Source organism: Rhodnius prolixus, unplaced genomic scaffold (assembly GCF_049639745.1).
Source record: "Rhodnius prolixus isolate KJV_2025 unplaced genomic scaffold, Rpr scaffold_9, whole genome shotgun sequence".
NCBI lineage: Eukaryota > Metazoa > Arthropoda > Insecta > Hemiptera > Reduviidae > Rhodnius > Rhodnius prolixus.
In genome coordinates, this window is record NW_027411604.1 from 28,395,757 (window position 1) to 28,419,648 (window position 23,892).

General features: G+C 36.7%; 1 protein-coding gene across 1 annotated transcript in view; it reads left to right on the forward strand.

Moving 5' to 3' along the window:
- The window catches only part of Kul (Kuzbanian-like), a 460,233-nt gene that overhangs the window by 35,795 nt on the left and 400,546 nt on the right, over positions 1 to 23,892 (forward strand). The gene's annotated exons all lie outside the window — the stretch shown is intronic.

A 23,892-nucleotide genomic window follows, 5' to 3' on the forward strand; every position in this document is an offset into this window, starting at 1 on the left:
AATTACATTCCTCCACTTCTCTCCAACCGTCTACATCTTCTCACTTCTAACAACCTGAGATCCTGTATCACGTCATCCAAGTATCCTTTCCGTTGTCTTCCTCTACTTCTTTCTCCAACCGTATGACCAGCATAACAACTTCTTCGATATTCCTGTCCTGCTCCATTCTTTCCAGCTGACTCAACTGTTATTTTTAATTTATGTTTTAAAGAGCATAAAAAGTTATGAAAGAAACTGGAAACCGCAATTCGATATCTTCAAAATTAAAGGTGTTAGGACATTTCAAAATCTGATATATATTAATCATATTTCAATTTTTTAACTTGTTATCAAAGAGAAAGGAGAGCACGTGATAGGTCATTTTTATGTATTTTTTCATCCCCTTTCTACTGAAAATATTGCCAAGGCAGTAAAGCTAGTATTTTTCTTAATATAGGGAAATAAGTAGTTTTCCGAGTGATTTTTCTAAGCAATAATCAAATGTTAAGATGCTTTAGATGTTCACAAGCATAGACAAAATGGCTTCATACGGGGAGCCATATATTTTCCTCAGGACCTTCTTTTTCAAAAAAAAAAACTGAGATAATATAAGATAATATTCAAAGTAGGGCTGCCCCAAGGCCTATACCACATGGGGAACAATGGGCATTAGGATTGCCTGCGTTCCTTCCACCTTTTGGTGGAACCGCCCGTCTTAAACAATCTAATTCCACTGCGACTCCTTTGGATCTATTATGGTCCCCCCCCCCACTCTAGAGCTTGTCCCCCAGGCACCTTCGCTTAATCAGACTCTTAATTCTGGAGAGCGACTCTTTGGTAAAGCTAAAATACTGAGAAGTACAATAGCTTATCCTCTCGAGTTGACGTCCTGGTTCTAATTGATAATTTTCAATTTATCCTGAAGATTTCTTACTATTTTCTCTGTACTCACGTATGCGTGATTGCTTTTTTGTTTGAATAATTTTGAGGGAAATTCGTTTATGGCAGCTCCAAGGAGAGGAATGAGGTTTCCTTTATAGGAAGCCTCCCTTCCTTTAAAGCGCCTATTCAGAAAAATATACAGTTAGTGTCAATTACTGAGTAAGAATAATGTTTAAAAAATTTTAAGAACCTTAGAAAAAGACGCTTGAAGGTTTAGACTAGTCTTTTATCTCGACCAATTTGATTCCATTTAGATTTTGTCTGAACTTTGCTATTTTTAGATAATAAAACCTTATACAATTATTTAAAACAGAATGAGTTTTATAAAACAATTTAAAGTCGAATCTCAAAAAATAATTGTTGTAAAAACTCTAAATGTAAAATCAACATAATCAATAATTTCTCTTTTTAAAGTGACAATTATGTAGCATAATTAAAGCTAATTGAATATTATAATCAATTACAAAAAGATCTTTTACCATTTAAAAAACGATAAATTATTTAAACAGAATTTATATTCGTATGTAAATAAATTGGTTTTCATTAATTCTGTCGACTATGTGGTACGGTTGCCATGGAAACATGGTGATGAGTTGTGCCATTGAATTGATTGATATGTATAAAGTAGCCCTTCGTTTTGGATTCAACGCTTTATATGCGATCACAAGTCAAAATAATACACTGATCTCTAGTAAATAATGAGCCATTTTTATATTAAATTTTGTTTTAATCTGAAATTTATTTACTTATATATTTTTATCTTCGAGAATAGACCAATAAAGGTCAACAGTTACTTGTTTCTAGTAGACTGTTCGAAAAAAACTCACCAAGTGTGAATTTTAGGTTTCTGGCGAGTGTGTATATGTGAAGAAAGTGGCTGTAAAACCCAAAATCCTGGGCGGATCTAAATAATCTATTGCGGCTCCCTGAAGTATCCAGGTTTTGCCTCACACAGTACACCCACTTGAAGTCTATCTTCCTTTACTCTAGAGGCCTTATTTCCTAGCTTAGATTACATTTTGATGCTAAACTACACTGCCGAAATTCTACAAGTAGTAATTAACATTCATGTAGCTAATGAGTGATCTATAAAAGTAAAAATGATATTAAAGCTGTGTCAGTTTTATGCAGTTATATTAATAAATATGTACATTTGTAATTGTTTGATCTACAATCTGCACATATGTAAGTATACTGCACTTGTGATAGATTATTGGGCGCTTTTTTCTCTAGGACAATATTTTACAATAATCAGAGAATCGGTTGAGAGGTACTGAAACTCTCTGAATAGGAATCGAGAGCTAGTTGTTTAGGGAGCCAACTTCCATTTTTAAGCTACCTGATGAGTTGATTTAGACAGGAGATGGAGGCCTTGAGATGGGGATTGCAAGGCGAATTGCAAATTAGAAAATTGAATTAGTGGAGTAAAGTGTTTATACATCATCTTTCCAAGTGGACAATCTTGGCGATCATACCTTGCCTTTGAAGGTACCTCTTTGGACCAGCACCAGCACCCTACGTGTAACGTGCTCTTTTAGTGACACGGCCGCTCAACCGCCAGGTTTCCTGATTTGAGTGTCCTAAGAATAAACTTCCCTCGGTCTCCGCACATAGTAAAGTAAAGTAATAGCCTATTTTTTCAGGCGTGGCTTAACGTCCAACTACCAATTAGGTGACCTGAGCTCATACTTCACTATAAACTAATTTTTTCTAACAAATAAAAACTAGCCATACGCTGGATTCGAACTGGGAATCTTCCATACACAAAGCCACTATCTTGACCACTAGACCACTAGCCCCTTGTCACTGCAAATAGTTTTCCAAGCTATAACTACTTTGTTAACGAAAGATCATTGGACATTATGTGCCGACAAGATATCTGCCCTGCCGTACAATTCTCTTCAGGACATTCACTCACTAGATCCTCTTTACCTTGGAGCATATCTTCTGCAGGGTTCAAGAAGGAGAAGGGTCTGAACATCTAGGTGATAGTTTGATGACCTATAGTTACGGGAAATAAAACTTCAGGAGCAGCCTCTTTTCAGCTACATAGGTTCACTATTTTTATGAAGCCTTTTCTATTCATTTTCCGTGGATTGTACAGTCTAATGATGGACAATTTTGGATGAAGCGTTCGATTAAAATTCAAATTGATTCTTACACATCGATCAAGCTCCTGGAGTTTTGTATGTGAAATATGAGGATACCAAACATATAAACCAAGAAGCGTTTTGGCCAAGAATTGAAGGTTTTTACCCTAATTTTTGTGGATAGGTTTCCAGCTCCCGTTTTATTTTTCGCTTTCTTTCTCAATTCAAAAGAATATCCTCATCGAATGATTGAAGACAATTACTAGGTCAAGCAGATTCTGCATCTGATATTGGCATTTACTATAAAAAATTACTATTATTATTTTTTATTTAAGGCCTGTAAACGTCTGAGATCATTGGCGCCCAGAACTCTTTCAGTGCACTACCGACCTCCGGATAGGAATAGAAATAATCTAAAGGCCAGCAGCAGGATTTGAACCTAGGATTTCCACGTGGGAATCCAGTACTCTAAGCACTCAGCTATTCCCTTCCCGTATATTATTATGGTTTAAATTGTTGTCCAAAACTGAGTAAAATAACCGTGGAAGCCAAATTAATACTAACACATACGCGGATCTAGGAGTCCTAGTGTATAAGCATAATTTTAGTAAACTTCGTGAATTCAGTTTCTTTTAAACCCACACAATGGGTGATAGAAAAAATTTCATTTTAATATTTAGTCCATCCCGCGTAACTATAGGAAAAAGGTAGATGGAATTTCTTATATATAACGTTATGGCAAGTGACCTTAGGTAGTGCATGCAAGGTTAAGACCTCCATTGCCTCCACGATGGTCCTCGGTACGATGAAGGAGTACAATATTCTAGCTAGCAAGTGGTGCAGAAAGCAGCCCACTTATCTTCTGACTCACTGGACCGCAAATACTTCCATTTTTTTTTTGCTCCTTATCTTGATAAATAAATAAAATCTTTACACTTTTATATATTTTTATATTTTAATTTTTTTGGTCTACAGCTGTTGTGGTTGGCAATCTTGTTAAATTTTCGAATTTAAGTTGCAAATACTGCAACAAACAATACACCGAATATACCAAATCTCTAACTACTGAAGACAACTCCCTTTGGGCTGCCACTAGACGTATTCTAAAATTTCAACCTACCTCCTCTCCTCTTCGTACTACTGACGGTTCCTGGGCTAAATGTGACTCGGAGAAAGCTGAACTACTTGCAACGCACCTTTCCACTGTCTTCATTCCGCATCCTGACGTTCTCAACTCACAACATACTCAAGACGTTATTATGGACTTAGACATACCTCTACCTCTTTCTATGCCTCCTAAACCATTCACACCCACCCAAGTCAAGCAAGTCATTACTAATCTCAACAAAAAAAAGAGCCCTGGTTACGATCTAATTACTGCCAACATCCTACTCCAACTACCCAAAAAAGCATTAGTCTTCCTCACTACCATTTACAACTCTATTCTCAGAACTACTTACTACCCTATACTCTGGAAATTTTCTACAGTTCGAATGATACCTAAGCCCAACAAACCGACTCAACTACCTTCTTCTTATCGACCGATAAGCCTACTGCCTCTCTTGAGCAAAATATTCGAGAGACTTCTGTTTCCACGCCTCCACGAAATTACAGAATCTCTCGGAATTATACCGGACCATCAGTTTGGGTTCAGAAGCTGCCACTCGACGAACCAGCAGGCCCATCGTGTTGTAGACACCATCGCTTCTTCACTCGAGCGAAAACAATACTGCGCTGGAGTATTCCTTGACGTATCGCAAGCCTTCGACCGAGTCTGGCACGAAGGTCTACTATGGAAACTCAAACGCATCCTTCCTAGCACTTATTACCTCATACTCAGCTCTTATCTCTCTGACAGATTCTTCCAAGTTCTTCAAGGCACTACTCACTCTTCCGTCTATCCTGTCCTTGCTGTTGTGCCACAGGGAAGTGTCTTAGCTCCTCTACTTTACACAATCTACACTGCCGACTTACCTTCTAACCTTAATACCTCTATTTACACCTTCGCTGATGACACTGCCATTCTCTCCACACACTCTGACCCTATCCTCGCAGTACGCTCTCTACAGTCTCACCTTCACTCAATAGAACCTTGGTTAGAAAACTGGCGTATAAAAATTAACCCAACTAAATCTAAATACATAGTCTTCACACTCAAACGTCAAATTCCACCACCTGTCTTCTTACATCATACACCTATCCCACCAGCCGACCATGTGCGGTACCTTGGAATGTACCTAGACAAGAGACTTACCTGGAACCCCCATACGAGACTTAAACGTACCGAACTAAACAAACGATACAAACTTCTAGCCAGACTACTCGACAAACGCTCAAAACTCTCACTGCAGAACAAACGACGACTCCACACAGCTCTTCTCACACCAATATGGACTTACGGACTCGAACTTTACGGAACAGCTAAATAATCAAACATCAATAGACTGCAAACACTCCAATCTAAAATTCTCCGCCACATAGTAGACGCTCCATTCTATGTTAGTAACCACACAATCCATACAGATCTCCAAATTCTACTCATCTCTGAACTTGCCAAAATCCGTTATAAAAATTTTCATCAAAATCTCTCATTTCATCCCAACCCTTTAGCTGCAAACATGTCTACAACTACGCTACCCTCCAATCCTCGAAGACGGCTGAGGCGCCGTTGGCCCCGTGACCAACTAGGTGACTGATGGTGGCCAACACTGGATGACCGTCATCCACGCTATTCATATACACTTATCGCATTTACTTATTTTATTGCACCCTGTGGGTACAGGTGGAAATTTCATTAAAAGGATAAATAAAAAAAAAAAGTTGCAGTTCCGCTCTATTAGCAGGAAATGTTTTAATTGAACACTATTTGGTTGCTTCATTAGGTTATCTCTCATCCCCACTCTTTTTTTGTCGTCATCACTCACACGAAAACAAAATGCCGCAACTAAAAAATGTTTCCTCTCAACTGATAATACTGCTGGAAGGTTTTATCTAAAGTGCGGAGAAAAACAGCTTCATTTGATATGTTTTTTTTTTTAATTTGTTTATTTATTTTGGAACTGTATCTAGTACAACAAGCAAAAGAGATGAGTGATAAGGGATGGCCCAAATACTCATGCGCGTATATATGTGTGTACATACATATACGCGCACATACATGTCCGCCAAGGGCTTGAGTGGAGTGAACCACGACCATCCAGTGATGGAAGCTGTTAGTTAGTTTGCCAGGTTGGCAAGCTTACGCAGCAACCATCCTAGGAGATCGGCGTTATATGTTGAGATGGTCGCGTGGCCACCGCCGCTTTAGTCTGCGCTGTGGATTTGAAGGAAGTGTTGAAGTAGACATGTTGTGGATCAGAGGGTTGTAGTGACTGTGTAGATTTGAGTGGAGTTTTGTGTAGCGAGATTGGAGCTATTTCAGAGACGAGAGGAATATTGAGATCAGAGTGTACGAGACGTAGAAGGGAGCGTTAACTATTGTTCTTAGAATTGTTGATAGTAAGGTCTGAAATCGGTTGATGTTCGATTTTTTAGCGCTTCCGTAGAGTTGTATTGGAGCAAGTATGGCGGTGTATAGTTTTCTTTTGTTCGCCAGGGTCAGTTTTGAACGTTTGTTGAATAGTCTTTTCAACATTTTATACCTCAGATTGAGGTCAGTTCATTTCATTTGATATGTACAGATATTTCTAAATTTGTTTATTTTTAACCGTTAAAAAATTGATCAAAGCTAAACAATTCAATGATAATCGAAAGATAAGAAGCCCCGAAGTACTTATACATTTTCTCAGATAGCACTGCTAACCGAGACAAAAATTTAGCTGTTGTTAAAAGAGCGATAATTGTTACTGCAAACATGCAGTATTTTCTTTGGCAACACTGCACTGATACAAAATAGCCGAAAGTCGCAATTGCACAATACGTATGTATAAAATTTCAGATGGACAGACATTGTTTTCTCTAAGCGCTTAAATTTAGAATGATTCTCTTTTCAGTAGAATTAAAAAGTAAAATAAAAAAATATTGTAATCATTGTTCTTAAGTTTATGGAATGTAGCCTCGTTGAAACAGGAAATAACCGTACTTCTAGTAAGGACCTCTATCAAGGACGCTTCCTCCCACTGATCCTCCTTAACACTCATGCAAAAGGAAGCCCTTAAATTTCTATATACTTCACAGTTTGCTCATAATCACCTGTTAATAGCTTCCGACGAAGAAACGTCTACTGTATACGTTGAAAAAGCTGTTAGAAGCGTTCACCTAATGGAGTTCAGAAATTAGCGAACATAAAACGGAAATAAGATGTTCAACAATGCATCTAAGACTTTCACTATCCATCTACGATTGGATAGACATTACCACGGAGAAGTACAATTAATTACTTGGATGTTTTTATTGATGAAAGAAATACTCTTTAGGTTCTAAACGCTGTGTGGTGGAATAAAAGTGCATAAGTATAAGGAGTCTAAAAAAGAATGTATGACACATTTGATGCGTTATTGGTGATAAAATGTCTTAGACTTCAGCGTATGAATTGTATATTGTTAAAACGAAAAAAATAATATTGTTAATTCAATAGAACAGTCCTGATGATGACAGAAAATCAGTTAACTTCAATTCTCTCACAAAAAAATTACTAGTTATTTCTCTTACTTTTTACTATTCTTGGTTTGTTTTTGTTGTTCACGTAGTATTGTATCAAGATAGACATGCTAAAACAAGTCAGATATATTAAAAAGGCTGAGTCTTCACCTGCGTCTTGACCCTGGTTGGAGTTCCTTTGTCAGGATGCCGCTCCTACGTCAGCACAGTTTGCTGTGCACATCATCATTTGATAAGGAGACTTGCAGCTTCAATGGTTGCCATCAAATCTGGACAAAAACCAAAAGAATTACAAACATGGTTTTTAAATATTGTTTTGCTGTGGAGGTTTAGCTGAAGCATTCCCCAACATCTAACATCTCCAAATATTACGCCCTAATCCCGAAAAACTATTTCTCTATGCTGAAAGAACTTAGAGCAGTGATAGCGAACCTATGACCCGCGCAAGCTTTTTCACTGACCCACAATTGCTAGGCAACCATTTGTTTGTTTACGCGGGTTGATTTACATTTTCCAATTGTGTGGACAGTTTATATTCTATCTGTATTTTTTTCAATAACGCATTGACACAAAAGCAATTTAAATGCTATCTATAAACCTTTAGTTTGATCATTACAGTTCTAAAACGCAAATGACGATAAACGCTTTTGTAGTATTTGAAATAAAGCAAAAGTGTTCACAAAATATAAAATAAAATGGATAATTTTACTCTTATTTTGTTTGTTAAATAAATCGGCAACCCAAAGCAAATAACCATATTTAGATTTCTCTTCAGATAAAACACACTTTTGTAAGGTTTTGTTCAGTTATGTTTGTAAAAAAGAGACTTCCATAGCACTGGTTTCGTCCCGTTTTACCCAGTTAAGCCAACTGAATTTTAAAGATGTTTAGTTTTGAAAATATTCAGTTTAAAATTTTTAAACTTAACTCTTGTGTAAATGGGCATTAGTGACCCAAGAGCTAGTACTAAAGAAAAAAAAAATGAACAAAATTTGACCCATGTCTCAAAAAGATTCGCCATCCCTGACTTAGTGGAACTGAGTTGGCAAAAAATCTAAACTGAAAAGTTTGTGAACGTTGTGGTCCAAGAATTTTGTATTTCCAAACGACTTCATCTTGATTCCATTTTCTGAATTAGGCAATTATTATTTTTTTTAATGAAAATATTTGGTTTATCCATAATTATGTTTAGAGTTGCTAATCCGATTATGTTGAGCGAACATTGGGGGACAGCTCTAAAAAAGAGTACAACATCAGAAACACTCGCATGTAGTTATTCCCTTTGCTGTCCTATTTTAGTGAGCACAGTTATTTTTCCCTTTGCCCATGGATGTTCTTGCTCCCTTGTCCCTTTTAATATTTCACATCTCAAGGTTTTCTAGCTGTTCCTTCGTTTTAAGGCTTCTAGCTAGGGGCCCTTGACAGATTCGATTTGCCGTCTTATTTGTATTCTGTACGTTTTTATATAAATCTTCTTTTACTTCATTTTCTTTTATTTTTTTTTGCTTTAATTTATTTTGAGACATTTCAACGTCACTAACATCCTATGTTTCGGTCTTTTCTTATATTTAACAGTGTTTTATTTATTTCGAATCCATAAATTTGGCGTATTATTTTGCGATACAGTTATTTATTTGACTAGGGCCTAATAAGCTTTTTAAATTTGACTTCGAATACGCGTGTGAAAGAGAATTTGGTACCACAATTCAGGATTGGAATTCTAACTCACTTCAGCCCTTATGATGTATATACTTGAATGATACAAAGCTAATATGAGGTATTGTCGTGCGGTTGTGTCTACGCAGAGGATTCATGTGTCGAGAACCCCTGAGGGAACTGGAGTGTCATAGCCAAGTACCAAATACTCGGAACCCATCGTACAGGTGGAAACTTGCATAATTGAAAGATGCGTTATTTAATCTAATGTCATTAATTATCAAAATTTGGAGATTGTTATCCTTTTTGGCAGCCAGGCTGCCATTTAAAAAAAACTGAGCTATCTTAAGCTCAAAAATGGTTTGGGAATGTTGAGGCAAATCGTTGGTTTTGGCAAAAACAAAAAAATCACCCAATTTTGGTGTCAGGGCAGGAAAAAAGTCGAAATAAGAAGGAAATAATAACTTTCCTAGCTAGGAAAGATATCAAATATAAGGGGTCTGAACCCTTTTGTAGGATTGGCTACAATTCCCTGTACGAGAAGCTTAGGGTGGAGCAGGAGATCTCTGATACTACGCTCTGAACCAACCTCTCAGGAATAGAGCAAGAAAAATCAAGCTTCGCCTGCATTCAGAGCGATTTCCACACATGAGGCAGCTGAAAAAGCCGGGCCTGTGGAACGTGGTTGGCTCACCTGGAGATGGAGAAACTTCAATACTCCTTCTAACCATCTGCAAAGCCACCGTTCAAGAAAGATCAAGATACTGGGAGGTTACCGGGCGCTAGACGAGGATAAACCCTACCTAGTACTCGCTCAGATTCTGAGATTTCTGAGCTATCTTGGCTTGGAGAAATTTCTGTAGGCTGCAGTTTGTCATCAGAGAGCAGGACTTCAAGATCCGCTGTGCTTTGCGATACCTCTGAGCGGAAGTAAATGCATCAATAAAATGAGGCGTTCTCAGATTGAGGCAATTATTGTGCAGTTTTTCCTTCCATTGATGCACTATGATTAAGAGACCATGAGAAAAGCCAAGGCTTTCAGTGAAAACAAGTAGTGAAAGTATTAGAAATTGTTCCCAATTAGAAAATTCCTCCCATCTATTACAAACCCTATTCAGAATGTCTACAGAATCCGTTGATTACTCGACAATAGCCTCATCTGGAACTCTCCATTTGACAGGAAATCAACCACCGCAATAAACTTGATTTACAAAGTATATTCTTTTATAATTCTTCGGCTTTTGCTCTAAACTGGGACAACAAGCAACTCACGGGCCACTCATTCCTACGTTTTCTAGTTCCGATTGGGTAAACCAGATTTCAATCAAGAGCTATTGTAAAACATTATTATTTCTTTACTTCTGTCTTCCTGGTACGAAGCTCTTTTTTTCAGCTTGGCAAATTTCCGAATTGAAGATTTTTCTGAACTATTCATCACAAGTTATGTCCGTTGGATTAGCGATGCATTCATAATGCTCTTTTTAGACAGGAGGAAATAGCTAGGTCTTTCAAGGGCATCTCTCAGATTCTTGGTTAGATTTCCTAACCAAGCCATTGTCGCTTCATATCTCTACTTAAAAGCACTCAGCAGACCATTTTTTGGAGGGTTGATACTCTCATCGATCTCTGTCTGTCTAGTATGTTCAGAGGGTATGTCAGATGACCCTGTTGTGGAATTTAGAGAATCTCCTTAAGATTGCTTACTGCCTATTCACTATTGCTCAAATCCAGTGTTGAAGGACTAGTTGAGCCGTTCACTGCACAACTAGATTGACTCCATAAAACAAAAAATGGAGGAATGCGATGAAATAATATACTTTGTTTTTTATAATTCCTGTTTATAATATAAATTCAAATAAATTTACCGTTATAATCCAGCACCTGCTACTGTATTTGAGTTGAATTATTGCAACGATTTACATTAGAGCTCGGAGTTTATCAAAATGGCTTATGAAATAAATTATTTACTACAGTTGAACCTCTCGGTAACGGGCACTGGCGGGGGAAAGCAAAGTGGCCGCTGTTTGGAGGTGGCCGTTAGAAGGAGGTAGGCAAGTTTCAGAATGAAAAAATATGGGCTTTTTTCCAAACATCTATTTAAAAATTGTTTATTATTAATAGATTTAAAAACGTACATAATTGCATAATTATTTAGCTATATGATATGCATCAAATGTTTCTTAATTATCCAAACAATTTATCAAAAAACTACATATTATTGACTTATTTAATAATTTGTATAATAATCATCACATTTATTCATAACAATAATAATTTTTGGTAAAATTATCATAGAAAAATAGAACAAACCTTTCGGCAAGTTGACGATGGCTCGATTTGGTTTTTGCAAAATCTTTCAACACATTTATTTTCTCTTCTAGAGTTAACCACTTTCGTTTGAGAGACATATCGGAAAAAATAATATTGTTCGTCCAAAGTAATATTGAAAAATGATTAAAATGGTGCAAGATGTATGGAGCTTATATAGGAAACTTTAGGAAAAACCAGAAAAAAACAAAAACTTGAGAGAGGGATAATTATTTTGATCACCGCGTCAAACGAACTTTTAAGAATAAGGTGGTCGTTGGTGGGAGGTGAAACATATGTAATCTGTTCCCCAAAATCAATGTCCTCGGTCGTTATGTAGAGTGTCCGTTAGACGGAGGTTCTTTTATATAGAAAGTGTATAGGGGTAAAACGGGGAAATCCAAAAACTGTCCGTAAATGGAGGTGGACGCTAGTGAGAGTGTCCTTTATAGGAGGCTCGACTGGATTAAATGACCAACACAATTTTGTCGTTTAATTGGGTTAATCTTTATTTTTTGGGAAATTTATTATAAATATAAAAAACTATGACTGAACCAAGTGCTTTGATACTTAAATTTAAGATATTTCAAAAACTGGAGCTATTTGTGCAGCGAACGGCTCAATTATTTCTTCAACTATACGTTTATTCAATATTAGTTCAGAAAACCAGTATTCAATATAGGATAATCCGCCATATTAACATCATATCTGTGTAGCTTACATTTGCTCGTCGCATCATTGTATATTGTTGCAAAGTTACTAAATCTGGTTTCAAGTCTTTGACTTACTAATAACAAAGTTATAATTATAACAGGACAGCATTTTTTGCACTTTGCTCCTGGGTCATTGTGTCTTAAAATGAGTCTCTGATGAAATTTAAAGATAAATTATAGAATTTACGTATTATTTAGAATAAAACTCTTAAGAAACAGCCAACAAATTGCAAAGTTAAAATTGTATTTTTTTATTTTTTCCAGAGATCTACTAAAATATTATCCGTATTTCTCTCATGGTTTGAATTAGTGAAATTGTAGTACACAGGCAGCAAGTTAGGGGTGGGGGGTTCAGAGTGACTTCCCCCCTCTCTCCATACTCCCTAGACTCCAGAGGATTGAACTGGTAGTCGTGCCCTAAATAAACGTTAATCCTTTAAGCTGATTAGTACCTGACAAATCATCAGTAGATGATCGGATTTAAACAATATCCCAGTAGATCGGCGAAAGCGCTGCATTTGGAAATAAACCTGTATCATCAAATATTGATAACTGTCTCTTTAATTCAGATTTCAGTGTTTGAACGCCATATATCGTATAGAAATCCTGATTGCAATCATCTCGTTCTTATTTTATTTCTAAAATTAATTTTAAACATTTTATCAAATAAATAGTTTCAAGTTTCAATTTTACTAATAAAATCCCCATACTTCGATGCCGTATGACCAAATAGGTCGTAGTAACAGTAGATATAAGAGTCGTTTGTTATGTAGGTTAAGTTTCGATCGTTTGTCAAGTAGTCTGGCGAGAAGTTTGTAGCGTTGGTTAGTTTCTTGTCTTTTCAGTCTAGTATGGGGATTCCATGTCAACCGTTTGTCTAAGTGCAGTCCAAGGTAGCGTACTTTGTCCACAGTTGGTATAGGAGTCTTTTCCGTCTGAGAGTAAATACTATAAACTTTGACTTCGTAACGTTGGTTTTGATTCTCCATTCGAAAAGCCAGTTCTGTAAGTGGTTGATGTGTGTTTGTAGAGTTCGTGTAGCGATAAGAGGATCGGAATGAGGAGATAAGATTAGTATCATCAGCAAAGGTGGAAAGAATGGTATTTGGATGGTGAGGTATGTCTGCTATATATAAGGAGTAAAGAAGAGGACCTAGGACACTGCCCTGAGGAACACCAGCTAGACGGATATCAGAGTCTGCTGCTCCACAGTTCACTCTGAAATATCGATCTTTTAGGTAAGATTTGAGGATGAGGTAGTAAGTATGAGGAAGAATCTCCTTCAGCTTAAACCGTTTGTCCCTCGTGCCACACCCTGTCAAACGCCTGAGCGACGTCAAGGAAAACACTCGGGCAATACTGCTTTCGCTCACTACGCCTCCAGGCATTACAGTCAAAAATACTTCGAAAACTTCTTAACGCTCCGTTCTATGTATCTAACCTCACTATCCATAATGATCTAAAAATCCCTTTAATTACAGATCTTGCTAACACTCGTTTCTTCAAATGAAATTCATCTACAGCAGCTCATCCTAACCCTCTCATAGAACACCTATCTTCCTCCACATTACCAGGTAATCCTCTAAGGAGATTGAAGAGAAGATGGCCTCGTGATCTTCTCTTATCGTGAGAGCAAAACAAGTTACTGGAGTGGCACCACTGGGTGCCTTCTCCACTTGTGATTTTCTTGTATTTCTTTTTTCTTTTACCATATTTGCTTGTTGCAACAATTGTTGCAGTGGTAAATTACAATAAATGATTTAAAAATACTAATAATAATAATAAAATACTTCGATTCTTGTAGCTATAAAAAACAAAAACTTTTCTTAAAACTGGATGAATCAAAATGGTAAACATCATTCTCTTATTGGAAAGAGGAGGTTAAAGGGTCGCATCGTATCTTTTCTTTTACAGTGGAGTCTCGGTTATCCGTCACCCTTTTATTCATCTATTCCAATTAACCTTTGTCTTTTAGGTACATACTCGAGTCCATCATTCGACAGTTTGTGGGTTTTTTTCCCTAAAAAGATCAACCACAAACAAAACCGCCCACATAACCGATTAGATGTCGCAGACATTGTATTCATTAATTCTAATACACAATAGAATGAATTGAATAATGAAAGATAGCTGACCTTTAAGGCGTAAGCGTATAAACGTATAAAATATGTATACCAGTTAATACAAAGTTTTATACACGTTAAACAAAAGAATCTGGAAATTTTCCCGTTTTTTCCCATTATCCGTATATTCGACTATCCGTCACGTGTGCGGTCCCGGCCATGACGGATAACCGAGACTCCACTGTACTAAACTAGTATTCTGTGTGTTAAAAATTGTATAAAACATCTGTAAATGGCCTCCAAGAAATGACGGGCAAAAATTGGCCATTATAGTCACATCGTATCCCTGGTATTAAGGATACATTTAGAAGTAGAAGAGGAGGAACTTTAGGAGTCCTTTTGTTGGATACATTGTCCAGAACACACATACAATCAAAGTGATTGGAAGAGACTTAGAAGCGGAGAGAGGAAACGCCATACAGTAAAATCTACTTGGAGACCCAAAACATGTCTTACCAGATAAAGCGGACACCTTAAACATCAGACACTTTGTGATCCCATATTCCATAAGTGTGAGAGAGAGACAGCACAAAGTGTGGTAATACTAGGAAACCATTAACGGGGAGAGTATATAGATTAGGTTTTCTCTTTATTGTGTGGTCAAACTCTCTCTGGATAATTATTGAATTTTTCGCTGTAGGAATTCTCAGCACGAAAGATACTTTCGAATGTTGGATCCATTGTTTTAGACAGCGACTATTACGCCGCGTTAAAAGAGATGGAGGTAAGAAAACTGGACTACCACTGGTTTTCAGTGGGTTGAAGAAAACCCAACGTTTTCATCCCTTTAAAACATCCCTCCTAAAAGCTGCCCTAAAACGAACTCAAATACAAAAAGAATTATTTAAGTAAATGTTTTAGATCTTTATAATTGGGTGAACAGGAAGTTAAGCGAAAATCGTAGAAGCCATTTTCCTGAAAACCTCCAAAAAGTGAAGTTGTATCTCCGTTTTTGTTTTTTTTTTTCTACAACTAAACTTACTATTCCAATTAATTCTTAATAATATTTAGTTTTTTGGTGGCGACGCTCTTGCTTTAAAGGCATCTTAGAAAGAAACATTTTGTTTGTTCGCTAAGAAGGTAAAGAGATTTACATATAGCAGGCTCTCAGGGCGAAGGAAGCCAGTTAAAAGAGAAGCTACCAAACAGCTCGAGGCGAGGATTAGACTTGCCGATGAGAGAAGGGAGAGGTGCCTTCATCAACAGTAAGACCCACTGTTCTTGCTTCCTTAATTGAAGGACCGTTTCCATTAAGCACTACTTGACCTCCAAACACTTAATTACATTTTACCACCTGAGTGATAAACGGTCCTTGATTTCCATATCTTAAGAGAAAGTGTAATTTCCTATCTCTTCAGATCTCCCCTTACTCACACTAAATCCTTCTAAGAATAGTTACATTAAGTTCCCACAGAGAGTTGGAAGGTGTGGTTTTTTTCCCTCAATAATGCGGAAAATTACTTGCAGGAAAACCTTGTAGCCAGAATTATCACTTTGCTGATTAAAATTTTTTGCTTAATTCTTTGATAGATTTGCGAAAAGAAGATTAAACTACACCTTTTTCTAATTCCATTCTCACTCTAAAAGCCGAGCGGTTATAGGCTGGATCCGCAAAGCTGGTCTGGATGTATTGCTGGTTTAGTGGGTTTGATTTGTGATCTAAAGCAGAGGTTCTCAAATTTATTTCGACTGCCGCCCCCCTTTGAGAATCAATTATTTTCTAGCGCCCCCTAAAATTTTTAACTTTACCACATCTTAAAAATCACAATCGCAATCACTACTATAATTATAACGAGCCGTATGAGTCTTTCCTGTTTCTGAGTTCGAACTTACATTTTAAATGAGACTGTTCTAATGAGAGCAATAAAATGCAACTTTATGAATAATATTTAGAAAAACCTTTATTCAAATTAAAACAAAACATTTCAATTTAAATTTTAAAACTAATCTAATGTGAAGGATGAATCTGATGATTTTTAACAAGTTTGGTTAATATCAGACTCGAATTTACTCAAAAAAACAGCCGTAATTCTCCACATTCGGTAACATGTAAACGATTTCTCTTTCTAGTTAGCAACGTTGTCACATCACTAAATCCACGTTCAACATAAAATACGACGATGGGAATGCTAACAAAAATCGTTGAACTATCCAGAGTAAAATTGCGGGTTTGGGCTTTTGTAGCCCAAAATTAACGAAAAAACGAAATAAATAATAACGAAAAAAATAGATGTAGTGTAGTTAGGTAGGTTTCGATTTTAGTTTAAAATATTAGAAAAACAGAATTCAGTTATTGCCTCCCTAATCCGCTTCAACATCCGCCAATTTTCTCTGGGCCCTTTACCGCCCCTATGTAGAGCCTTCAGAGCCCACAAGGGGACGTTATCGCCCATTTTGAGAAAGACTGGTCTAGGCCTTGGAGTTTATTTAATTATTATGAGAATTTAATAGTCCAATATGTTTGCTAGTCGTCTCCGTCCGCGTCTACTAATTTGATAGTTGGAGGTAAAGCCCTTATGAAAAAAGGCATTACGTTACTTTTTTACTTTACTATTCTTTATAAATTAAATTGCACACGTTTACACGAGCTTATAATCATTTTTCACGAAATATATCAGGTTAATATTAGCTTTAATTCTAGCGTTTCATCATAAAAGTGACTTGTTACATTAGATATGCAAAATTATCTGATTATGCCTAGTGGTGATGGCAATTATCATCAGAAAGGTATGAATTTTATCAACGATGTTCATTATAGATATTTCTCTAGTCTCGGTGCTGCGACTTAAAAAGATCTCAGGATGCTAAGGAGGTGGCCAAATCGGGGAACCTTACTTCGCTGTCATTGGACCCGAACCAATAATGAGGATAGCATCACACTGTTTATCCACGAGGATAAATTTATTTGTGACGCAAAGAAAATAATAATAAGGGAAGGGATTAGCTATGAGGTTAGCATACTGGACTCCCACGCGGAGGTCCCGGGTTCGAATCCAGCTGCTGACCCTTAGATTTTTTCTTCCTAGGAGCTTCTTACAGCTCACTGTCCGGTGATGGACAGTGTTGTTTTTAACGAGAGAACACTGCCCGGAGGCCGGCAGTGCACTGAAAAAAGCTCCGGGCGCCAATAACCTCAGCTGTTGACGCGCCTTAAATCACAAAAAAAAAAAAAAAAAAAAATAATAATAATAATAATAAATAAAGTAATCGCCTATTTTTTCAGGCGGAGCTTAACATCCAACTACCATTTACTAGGTGTAGTGGACGGAGGCGACTAGCAAACGCACTTTACTATTTCTCATTTAACCATTAAATAAAATCCAAGGCCTAAGACCGGGGAATCGAACCCAGTACCACAATGCATATTAGCTTCGCAGTTCTCGCCTCTTAACCGCTCGGCTACCGTGGCGCCTAATAATAATAATAATTGAAGATTTTAAAAAATATAGGGTAATGTAATGGTTGTGGGTGAATCAGGATAAAATTGTTTTATCATCAAATAAGAGCAACCATCTCATCATTGTTATGCACCTCGTATGCAAGACTTTTTGACTTATGATTACGGTAAGAATATTTTGCCAGGGGGTTGGTCTAGTGGCCAATAGCGTGGCTTTGTACGTGGAAGATTCCCAGCTCGAATCCCGTGTATGATTTAAAAAAGTATGATGTATTAAGTATTATAAATGACTTCGTACATAGTGAAAATTCATCTGCAGGCATTTTACTTGATAAGAACGCCTGGTAATGGTGGCAGATGTAATGGATAATAACATCTAAGGTTATTTGATGTGCAGATGTGGTGAAATAGATGTAAATTTATTTAGAAAATATTATAAAGGAAAAAAATAACTTCTAATTTAGCTGAACACATATTTCTGATTAAATAAAAAATGATTTGGAAGAAGGGGAGACGATTTTTTGGAATTATCCACTGATGTGGCCCACCAAAATTTCTCAACAAATTTGCTGAATTGGATGTAAATAAAGTAGCCAAATATTTTAGAAGTTTAAATAGTATTGTCATAAATGTTCCGAAAGTTAGTGCATTCACTTGAATTGTCATAAACGAAAAACTGAATCTGAGAAAAACAGATTGCCTGTGAGAGTAAAGAGAAATAATTAATTAGCGTTTAAATAAAGTTTGGTTTAATTTCCAGTTTCGAGATTGTGAGGGAGCAACTTATTTTTAAAAAATACTTTGATGAAGGGTACCTCTGCAGGCGAACTTATTTCGGTCACAAAACTCTCGGCGCCATTCCTACTTAACTTTATTTATTCCATTACCATTTATTGATTTGTGTAGAAAATGTTGAATTTAATTAAAAATAAAGTTTCAATTTGTAAAATCTTTTCAATTAAACGCTTTAAAAAAAGGAAATTCAACTTCATTTTATCAGTTCTACATTTATAAAGTTCCTTAACTTAGATAGTTAATACAGATATGCTAATATTAACGTGTAGGTGTTTTGCATTCGTTATCATTGATTAGATCTGAAGGCACTAATAGCAGCTGACTGTAGTCTAAATAAATGGATTTCTGAACCAAAACTGGTTGAACTTTTCTCTTTAAAAAAAAAATTTTTACGTAAAACTTTTAAAGAGAAATTCCTGTTTTGCTTTCTCAAACTTTACAAAAATTCAACAAAATTGAAACAAAACTGAACTTAAGAGGTCTGTAGTGTGCTTTTAAATGCTCACGCTTTTTTGATAAGATTTGATTACGATTTTCAAAGTATTCATTGCACTTATAAGCAAGTGGAAAACCGCTGAACAGTGTACAATGCGGTAAAGAAAAAAGAAAACTAAATGCAGATAACATGGAAGGCTTTAAGTTGAAATGAGTAAAGCAAACGAGTCCGAATTGAACTGTTGAGTTCAGCGAAATGCTTCAATCTTCAAAGAATTCGATCTCTTCAAACGAAGATTCTGTGCACTATCGGTAACGCTTCATTTTACGAAAATCTAACCATCCACAAAGACTTGGAAATTCCGTGTGTAAGTCAAGTTGTGCTCGAACTCACTATAAACACTTTCATCAGAACTTTATCAGTCTCATTCCAATCCTCTCATCACCTTCCAGATCATCCTCCTGAGCGATTAAAACGCCAGTAGCCTCGTGATTTTTCTGTCTTCTGAAAAAAGTAGCTAATCCTGGAGACGACTTACGAGGGTCGTTTGAAAAGTCCGTGCAAAAATAAAAACTACTTAATTTTTTGGGGTAAACCTTTTTTATTTTTCAACATAGTCTCCTTTTAGGCTTATACACTTCGTCCAACGCTGCTCTAGTTTGTTGATCCCTTCCGAATAATAGGATTTGTCCAAGTCTGAAAAATAGCCATTCGTTTCTACAATCACCTCCTCGTTTGAATAAAATATTTTTCCCGCCAGCCATTTCTTCATATTAGGGAACAAATAGTAGTCCGAGGGAGCCAAGTCTGGAGAATAGGGGGAATGTGAAACGAGTTGGAACCCTATTTCCTTAATTTTGCGACCACAACTGCTGAGGTGTGAGCTGGTGCGTTGTCGTGATGGAAAAGGACTTTTTTGTGGGCCAATCGTGGGCGTTTTTCTTGCAGCTCGGTTTTCAAACGGTCCAATAACGATGAATAATATGCACCTCTAATAGTTTTACCCTTTTCCAGATAGTCGATGAGGATTATTCCTTGCGAATCCCAAAAGACAGTCGCCATAATCTTTCCGGCCGAAGGAACGGTCTTCGCCTTTTTTGGCGCAGATTCCCCTTTGGTAACCCATTGTTTAGATTGTTCTTTGGTCTCAGGAGTGTAGTGATGTATCCATGTTTCATGCACAGTGACGAAACGACGCTTAAAGTCCTGCGGATTCTTCTGGAACAGCTGCAAACCGTCCTTGCAACACTTCATACGATTTCGTTTTTTGTCAAGCGTGAGCAATCGCGGCACCCATCTTGCGGATAGCTTTGTCATGTCCAAATGTTGATGCAAAATATTATGTACCCGTTGATTCGAGATGCCCACAGCACTAGCAATCTCACGCACCTTCACTCTTCTGTCATCCATCACCATATCATGGATTTTATCAATGATTTCTGGAGTAGTAACCTCAACAGGGCGTCCAGAACGTTCAGCGTCACTTGTGCCCATATGGCCACTCCGAAAATTTTGAAACCACTTATAAACTGTTCTAATCGAAGGTGCAGAGTCACCATAATGTTTATCAAGCTTCTCTTTAGTCTCCTCAGGCGTTTCGCCTTTCATAAAGTAGTGTTTAATCAACACACGAAATTCTTTTTCGTCCATTTTTTGAAAATCACTCGACTTCCTCGATTCAAACGAATGCCAAACACAAAGAGATAGACCGATCTGGCTGAAACTTGGTGTGTGTTCTTCCAAGAGATGCTACTAACTAAAAATTACCTCGATACGCGCCAGTGGTGCTATCTCTCTGACTTTACATGGACTTTTCAAACGACCCTCGTAAGTGAGTGTTACCACCGGGTAACTCTTCCCTCAGTTAGTGAGTGCTTAGTTATATCAATTATTTTCATTGTTAATAGTGCATCTAGCTCATGGTATGACTTTCAAAATAATTAAAAGCATAATTTCATTTACGTATTTGCGTAGATTGCAATGAGGAGCAGGATTTCAAACATATAATAATGACATGTCCACGTTATGAAGTACAAAAGGAAACGAATGTTTGACGACATATACAGGTATTTACGAGTAGATGCACCAATAGATGCTACGAAGAAATAATTTTCTCCACCAACATCTATGTGCTTAAATCTGTAGCAGAGCTAGCAAAGAAATATGAGTGTATTTAAAAGTTATAGCCGATTAGAATGAATGAAAGAAAATGATTAGAGAAGGATTACGGTGATTTTAATTTCGGTTAAGCTATAAGGATGGCTGGAATATAGAGTACTGATCCATCCATTAGTTGTAAGGTTTATGTAAATAGTTGTATATAGTAGAGGGATGAATGTGTGAAGCGAATGTATTTATAAGTAAGAATGGAGAGTGATATTCTAGTGATAAGCACCTAGACGATGCTGGCTGTATGGCGAAAGCCAATGACAAAAAAGAAAAAAAAATTACGTATTTTTTGTATCAAGTGGTCAACATTACCCCGAAGCTTCTTTGCGTTCAAAACCATCCATCGAGCCCCACTGTCCATTACTTAGAACTGAAGCTTCCTAGTCGGAGAAAATATTGGCCCACAGAAGCTGGAATCGAATCCGGGGTCTCAACTTGGGAATCCTGTACGGTAACCACAGAACTAATCCCTTCCCTACCAAGTTTATTATTCTTTGCTTAGATTTTCCCACATTTTCTTTTATTATTTTCCTTCCTTTAACAAAATAATTAATGTAATTATCTACTTTAAAAATCAGCTTCTCACATAGCCAGTTATTGTTGTTAATAAGAGACCGTAAGCATTATCTCTATGGCTCCCAAAACATAATAGCCCCTATTGTTTTATCATAATCCAACTACTTCTCTTCTCAATATTTTTCTTTATCACCATTTTTAATGAATAAATATTAATTAAATAAACCTAAAATCTTTTTTTTCTACATCATTGTTCGACTTTCATCGAAAGTGGCTTTCATTTAAGAAATTATGCTTTTATGAAAAGCATAATTATGCTTTGTCTTATTTACTTTTAGAGATATTGGCTTAAAGCTTGATAAAACAAATTCATCTTTGCTTTTTATTAGAAAGATTTTTTATTGAAACTGCACGGCATTAAGGAGACATTTGCATTAAGGAGGCGCGTATGGAGTTATCTTCAGCTAATCTTGGTTCTCTTAAGCAATATTTTGAGCTTAGGTTTTAGCTTAGAACTTCCGCCTATTTTCTCTTTATCAAATTTTCTTGAAATTTAAGAGATTATACAGAAAACTTATTTAATTTCAATATTTTTTAGATAATGGCAAAAAATCCAGCCAATGTCCTTCAGTAAACTCATTTAAAAAAAAGTTTAATATAATTTGGAATGTTGATACTATAAAGTAAATATGATTGCATTTAATACATAAACAAAATACATTGAAAGAATTGAAGGAGGGTCATCCAACGATGACGCATCATGAGTTGGCTAACTCAGGATAATGTTGAAATGAATTCAAAGGGATGTCCTTTGGGTAATCGGCGCTTCAGCCTTCGATGGAATAGTAGTCTGAAACAGGTTGTGTTTGAATGGATTGAAGTTTGGGAATGAAATTTGGTGTAATAGGATCTGGCTAGGGTAAGGACAATAAGGGATTTTTAGGTGGATAGTGTGATTGCTTACGTTAACGATGATGCGTAGGATTTTCGATTCAAGAGATTGGATGCGGTTAAGATCAAGAGCGCTTAGCTGTACCGTACAGTTCCGAGTCCATATGCCCAGATTGGGGCTAGTAGAACTGTGCAAAGTTTCTTTTTGAAAACTACAGTCAATTTGGAGCGTTTGTCGACTAGTCTTTTGGTCATACGCGGTTACGTGAGTTCATGTCGCTTGATTCCAGAAATGATGATTCTTTTTAAGATGACATTGAGAAGCGCAAGTCTTTACGATGGTCCCCTGAAGATTTTAAAAGTCGTTTAGCCTTATTACACCGGGTATTACCATAAATACATTAAATAGGTAGTAATTCTTAAAAGAGATCGATATGTAAAACTGATTTAGTGAACAACCTTGGTATAAATACATAATAATTGTCAACTCATAAAATTTACATATAAGTAGATGGTACTAGTGGCTACAAACTGGTTGGTAAATTAGGTTTGGCAAAGTTAATATCTCTGGAGATTGCATTATTATTTAGAGATGTTGGCTAGCCTGTTTGCTTTCGTGTTTGATATCTGAAACTATCGTGCATAGTATTTACGTTCTAGACGGTCTAACTATATTACCTTTAGAATGTGTAATTGCGTTTCTGAAGTGCCCTCTTGAGCTATAAGTTTTAATTATACAAATATTTTAACATGTGGTAAAGGACTTCAAGTCGACGCTTCTGATTATATATTATAACCATCAAACTGTAACAATATTATTATTATTTGCTCATTGTTGGAAACAACAATGAACTTGGAAGAACAAAAAATCGAACATCAACCGACTTCAAACCTTACAGTCTAAAATTCTAAGAACAATAGTTACCGCTCCCTTCTACGTCTCCAATCATACTATACACTCTGATCTAAATATTCCTCTCGTCTCTAGAATAGCCCAATCTCGCTACAAAGTCATTACAACCCTCTGATCTACAACATGTCTATTACAACACTTCCTTCAAATCTACATCACAGACTAAAGCGGCGGTGGCTACGCGACTATCTCAACATATAACGCTGATCTCCTAGGATGGTTGCTGTGTAAGCTTGCCTACCTGGCTAACTAGCTAACGGCTTCCATCACTGGATGGCCGTCGTTCACTCTACTGACGCCTCTTGGCGCACATGCATGAATCCTTCTCCTCTCTTTTGCATACTAAACATTCATTTACTAATCTTT